This window comes from Heterodontus francisci, chromosome 35 (genome assembly GCF_036365525.1).
Source record: "Heterodontus francisci isolate sHetFra1 chromosome 35, sHetFra1.hap1, whole genome shotgun sequence".
In the NCBI taxonomy this organism is placed as follows: domain Eukaryota; kingdom Metazoa; phylum Chordata; class Chondrichthyes; order Heterodontiformes; family Heterodontidae; genus Heterodontus; species Heterodontus francisci.
In genome coordinates, this window is record NC_090405.1 from 26383363 (window position 1) to 26390042 (window position 6680).

Here is a 6680-nt window from a genome sequence, read left to right on the forward strand (position 1 = left end):
GAAACCCTTCAAATACTGCTTATAAAAGGCCGCAAAGATCAAAGTTCACACAGTTATATTAAATACAACAAAGTTTAATATCTTCTCACCGTTTCTCGGTAACCACATGAGACATAGGTTTTCTTATTTGGTTCCTTTGATTTTTCTTGTTCCTGACTGACAAATATTCCAAACCTCAGATAAACCCTCCCACTTGCGTCATGTCCCAGTCTCGGTTAAAAGCAACACATAATGACACAAACACTCTCCTTCAGTGAGATTAATATCAAGCTGTTTTCCAGGTTGAATGTAACTGTGAACAAATTTATGTCAACGAAGTTAACTTTGATGTATCAGCACTGAAATTCTGTACAAGGAGGAACAGCCATTCCAAACTCAGATCCTTCACAAAGGCTGTTTTTTTATGTGATTGAAATTCATCATGTATTTTGAATTAAAGTTCACAAGACACAGATGTTAATGTTGATAATGAAACTTTTCAAACATGTTGTTACTGTGAAATAAGGCTCTGCTGGGAGTTGAACCCAGGATCGCCTGTTTACTAAACAGGTGCTTTAACCAACTAAGCTACAGAGCCAGATCATAAATGGGTATACAATTGAAATCAGAGGAAGGCCTTGTAGATGGTGGGCAGGCTTTGGCAAGTCAAGAGCTGAGTTCGTCACGGCAGAGTTCCCAGCCTCTGACTCGCTCTTGTAGTTGTAGCTGTGGTTGTAATTGTAATAGGCAACCGTCCGTCTCGGAAGACGATGGGCTACACCCGGGGTGTACGTCACTTCTGTATTAAACATCGTTTGTTGTGGCTGTAGAGGATGACTCGTGAGTGACGATCCCTTCCGCAGCTGGTACAGATGAAGATCATTGGCCCGAGGTCGACTGATAATTTTTCCTTCCTCTGAGCTCTCTTTCCCACCATCTGGTCATTTCTTTTGTCCTCTGCTTTTCCCATGGTCTTCCTGAATGCCTTTCTCCAGGAATTCCAGTCAGCAGGAAGGACTTCCCATGCATCGACTCCAATCCCAGTCAGCTTGAGATCTCGCTTTGCAGCTGTCCTTGTATCACAGACGTAGGTGACCTGTTGGTCTCGTGCTGATAGCAAGCTCACCAAAGAGCGTGTCTTTGGCAAAGCGACCGTCATCCATTCAGCACACATGACTCAGTCAACAGAGTCACCGCTGACTCAAGAGGACAAACATGCTGCAGATCCCTGCACGCTGGTGTACTTCTGCATTCGGCACTCTGTCCTGCCAGGAGATGCCGAATATCCATCTGAGACAGCGGAGGTGGAAGCTGTTCAGCTGCTTTTCTTGGCTTGCATAAGTTGTTGATGCTTCTCTACTATAAAGGAGGGTGCTGAGAACACAAGCCTGGTACACGCAGAGTTTTGTATTTTCGATCAATTTGCTGTCGGTTCACACTCGTCTTCTCAACTTTGACATGACAGCTGCAGCATTGACAATCCTGGTGCTGATTTCAGTATCAAGGGACAGATTGCTGGTGATTGTTGATCCAAGGTATGTGAAGCTGTTGACAACCTCCAAAGTGAGCCTGTCGATGTTGATGGAAGGTGGAGTCTCTACGTCCTGGCCCATAACTTTGATCTTCCTGATGCTGATCGTCAGTCCAAACTCCTTGCAGGCCAGGGAGAACCGATATACAAGCTGCTGTTAATGAACTTCATTATGGGATGTCAGCACAGCGTCATCAGCAAAAAGCAACTCACAGACCAAGAACTGACTCATTTTGGTCTTGGCGCGCGGTCTTGCCAAGATGAACAGCTTGTCATCAGCTCTGGTATGCAGGTGGACACCCCCATCTGAGTCACTGAAAGTTTAAAATAGCAGCATGGAGAAGAATATGCCAATTGTAAAGGATGTGAGCTGTGAGGAGGTTACAAGGAGGCTTCCAGGGGACTTGGACAGGATAAGTGAATGAAATGACAGATGGAATATAATGTGAATAAATGTGAAGTTATCCACTTTGGTAGAATAAACAGAAAGACAGAATATTTCTTAAATGGTGAGAGGTTGGGAAGTGTTGATGTCCAAAGGGACCTGGGTATCCTTGTTCATGAGACACTAAAAGCTCGCATGCAGGTGCAGCAATCAATTAGGAAGGCAAATGGTATGTTGGCCTTAACACAAGGGGTCATGAGTACAGGAATAAAGATGTCTTGCTGCAATTGTATAGAGCCTTGGTGAGATTGTGCTGGAGTATTGTGTACAGTTTTGGTTTCCTTATCTAAGGAAGGATATACTTGCCACAGAGGGAGTGCAACGGAGGGTCACCAGACTAATCCCTGGGATGGTGGGATTGTCTTATGAGGAAACTGGGCTTGTATTCCTTAAAGTTTCATTTAAAAGGCCATTTAAAACTGAGATAGGGTGGAATTTCTTCACTCAGAGGGTGGTGAATCTTTGGAATTCTCTACCTCAGGGGTTTGTGAAAGTTCAATCATTGAGCATGTTCAGGACAGAAATTGATAGAAATCTTGATACTCATGACATCAAGGGATATGGGGAGAGCGCGGGAAAGTGGTGTTGAGGTAGATGATCAGCAAGGATGTAATTGAATGACAGAACAGGCTCGACAGGTTAAACTGCCTCCTCCAACGTTCCGAAGAGAGTTTGCACCAAGACACAGCCCTGTTTTACCCCACTGCTGATCGTGAAAGTGTCTGATGTTGCTCCATTGTAACTGACGGAACTGTGCATGTTCTCGTGGAAAGAAGAGATGACGCCCAAGAGTTCAGGAGGGCAGCCTAGTTTCCACAGCAGTTTGAAGAGTCCGTCTCTGCTAACAAGATCGAAGGCCTTGGTGATGTCTGTAAAGACAATGTAGAGTGGTCTGTACTGTTCACAGTACTTCTCCTGTAACTGCCGAAGTGAGAAAATCATGTCGACTGTCGATCTACCAGCTCTGAAGCTGCACTGAGACTCAGGATAGATGCGTGATGTCAGGGTCTGCAATCTGGTCAGAGCAATGTGAGCAAAGACCTTCCCCACAATACTTAGCAAGCAGATGCCTCGGTAATTGCTGCAGTCACTGCGATTCCCCCTTATTGTTGTACAAGGTGACAATGTTTGCATCACGCATGTTTAGAGGCGCAGATCTCCCCTTCCAACAGAGACACAGAAGTTCATGGAGATGCTGCAGCAGAGCTGCTTTTCCACTTTTGATGATTCCAAGTGGAATACCATCATTTCCCAGGGCTTTACCACTGGCAAGACGGTCAATGGCCTTGTTGAGCTCTACTATGGTGGGGTCACTGTCCAACCCCTCCATGACAGGGAAGTCTGGAATGGTGCTGAGAGCTACTTCAATGACAATGTTCTCCGTTATGTAGAGTTCAAGGTAATGCTCCACTCACCTTTCCATCTGCTTGTTAGGTTCAGTGATGATCGTCCCTGTCTTTGTCTTCAAAGGTGCTGATTTAGTTACTGCTGGGCCGGTTGCTTTCATAATTTTTTTTTTATTCATTCATGTGATGTGGTCATCACTGGCTAAGCCAGCATTTATTGCCCATCCCTCATTTCCCATGAGAAGGTGGTGGTGAGCTGCCTTCTTGAACCGCTGCAGTCTGTGTGAGGTAGGTACACCCACAGTGCTGTTAGGAAGGGAGTTGCAGGATTTTGACCCAGCAACAGTGAAGGAAAGGCGATATAGTTCCAAGTCACGATAGTGTGTGGCTTGGAGGGGAACTTGCAGGTGGTGATGTTCCCATGAATTTGCTGCCCTTGTCCTTCTAGTTGGTAGAGGTTGCGGGTATGGAAGGTGCTGTCTAAGGAACCTTGGTGTGTTGAATTCCTTCATATGTCCCTCTCGCATCCCCCAGATTCAGTGGCAGATTGTATGCTGTTGCAGAGTTTTAACCAGTATTGATTGGTGCAGTGCCGAGCAGTCTGCAGAGACTTGTTTCTGGCAGCTCTGAGAGCATCTAGAGTTTGTTTGCTGGGGACTTGTTTGTAGTTCATGAGGGCTCTCTTCTTAGTTGCAGTAACTGACTCCATTTCAGTCCAATAAGCCTCAAACCAGTCAGCATTCCTCCCATTTCTTTTCCCATACACAGCGAGTGCAGAGTAAAAGATGGTGGCGTGCAGATGATTCCACTTTGACACTGCACTGAGGCCTTGAGCATTGTTGTCTGAAAGAGCCTGATCGAGGATGTTGAGGAACTCCTGGGTCCTTTCTGGATCAGTGGTTTGGCAAGTGTTGATCCGTGAAGGACCTTTCTTCTTGGATGGATGAAGCTTCCTTGGCTGAAGCCTGACCTTGTTGCACACCAGGGAGTGATCAGTGTCACAGTCAGCGCTGTGATAGCTGCGTGTGATGAGGACACTGCTGAGGGTGGTATGTCTGGTGAAGATAAGGTCTAGCTGGTGCCAGTGGCGTGATCTCGGACGTCTCCAGGACACCTTGTGGCACAGCTTGACCTGGAAGTAGCTGTTCGTCACACAGAGTCCATGGTGACAGCATAGCTCCAGCAACCTCTGTCCATTTTTATTCATCTTGCTAATCCCCTGGTGCCCTATGCTCATTGGCCAAGCTGTAGTCAGTACCCAAGCTTGCGTTGAAATCCCCTAGAAGGTACAGTCCCTCGGTGCTGGGAATTCTACTGATGGCAGTGTCAAGTGTCTCATAGAATTGATCCTTGACATCTGGGGTGGAGGTGAGTGTCGGGACATAGATGCACATGAGATTAACTGGGCCCACGCTTGTTGACAAGTGAAGGGTAAGAAGTCTCTCTGAGCCAACTGTGGGGGGTTCACTCATTGCAAGTAGCGTGTTTTTTACTGTGAGACCCACTCCATGCTCACGAGTTGCCTCTTGGGCTTTCCCCTGCCTGAAGAAGGTGTAGTGTTTCTCTTTGAGGGATCCACTTTGAATGAGTCTAGTTTCTTGCAGCACAGCAATGTCCACATTGAGCCTTGTGAGTTCCTTGTCAATCACAGCTGTCTTGTGTGTGTCATCAACCTGCAGAAGGTTGTCGGTAAAGCCAGGACACATGGTCCTTACATTCCAGCTTGTGATGCGAAGGACTGGTGTCTTCTTTGTTGAGTTTGTCTTGCCTGGTGCATAGATTATCAATCCGCCAGTTGAGAGATATCTCTCTAAGCTGCAAGCACCCATTGAAGCAAGTAGGTCGTGGCAGGACAGCACCTAACTGACTGGGGGCTGCACAGCTTGGAGTAGGTGGTAGTTCTCCAATGAGACGCGATGATCTCTCCCACTGTCAAAAGTAACCCCTGGTGCTCATACTCTACACCAATTGAGTGAGAGCTTATAATCGGTAACTGTTTCTTCCCATGTTTTGCTAATGTTTAACCACGAGGCTGGAGTGTCCTCTCCAGGGCACAGGCCTGGGCAAATAGTATGGAGACACTGAGCATCAGGACCCCCTCTCAGCATTGCTAGTATTGTCCAAAGGAAAGGAAAAAAACAGTACTGTTTGGTACCAGCTCTGCTGTAGGAGTTGCTGGAAAACTACCTGATAAGTAACAGGTAACCGCCTACGGGACTCCACTCCGGATTTACTGTCCAGGTTTACTCCCTAAGCCTTCTTCTCTCTCAAGACACCCACAGGGAAGTGAGACTTTTTGCCCATAGATGGGGCTCTGTTCTTTGGCATCAGGATGGAACCACACGCCAGTGGGCCTGCATGACATGCACAAGGATATCACACACTGCCCCATCCCTGTGACAGCTCAGAGAGATACCCTGATGATAATACACCCCACAGGAACATCACAAACAGCCCCCTCCCTTGGACAGCTCAGGGTCAGACACTGCACACACTGCAACAACAGTGACATTACTGTATTAGTCCCTCCATTCTGAATCACCCTACTTTATGCTTTCCGTCTCTCAGCCAATTTTGTATCCACGCTGCCACTGCCTCCTTAATCCCATCTGCTCAAATTTTGTTAACAAGTCTATTTTATGGTACTTTTTCAAACACAATTTTGAAGTGCAGACACACACCATCAACCTCACCACCCTGGTCAACTCTCTGTGGAACTTCATCAAAGAAATTAATTCATTAATTAATTCATATACAATCTTCTGTTAACCAATCTGTACTGGCTGTCATTTATTAGCCCATGTTCGACCAAGTGCCAGTTAATTTTCTCCTGGATAATTGTCTCTAAAAGTTTCCCCACCACTGACATTAGACGATCTGGTCTGTAGTTCCTGGGTTTATCTCTCTTTTTAAACAGGGCTGTAAAATTAGCAATCCTTGCAGACTTATCTTTCAGTTCTGGAAAGTCTATTGTGGACAATCTCTTTGGGCTGACTTTAACCAATTAAAGCAACAGGATACTTGATTAATAAGTCCAGAACTTTTATTGAGAGTAAAATAGTACTTAATAATTGGAAGTAAAATTATCTTGAACAAACTTGGGGAATATAACTTTACAGCTCTAGCAGGTGTGTGGACTGGTCGAGCTTGGTCTCAGAGTGTCACGGTCCTCTTTGTCCAGTCTAGATCCCTCATCAGGTGGAGAACTTGGTCGATGATCTGAGCCTTTACCCCTGAGGTCTTCTCGTGTTCCTGCACACTGAAACCTTACAAAATCCCTACTTTTAACCCCTGGATGGCCATCACACCACCTTGTAAAATAATAATTGGTCTGAGCTGTTGCTAGGTACATTTAATTCATGATGTCTTCCACTAACAG

General features: G+C 46.0%; 1 non-coding gene across 1 annotated transcript; it reads right to left on the reverse strand.

Annotated features, from left to right (window-relative positions):
- Positions 1-503: 503 nt before the first annotated feature.
- Positions 504-577, reverse strand: trnat-agu (transfer RNA threonine (anticodon AGU)). The gene has a single exon. It is a non-coding gene; the product is annotated as a tRNA-Thr (tRNA).
- Positions 578-6680: the final 6103 nt, after the last annotated feature.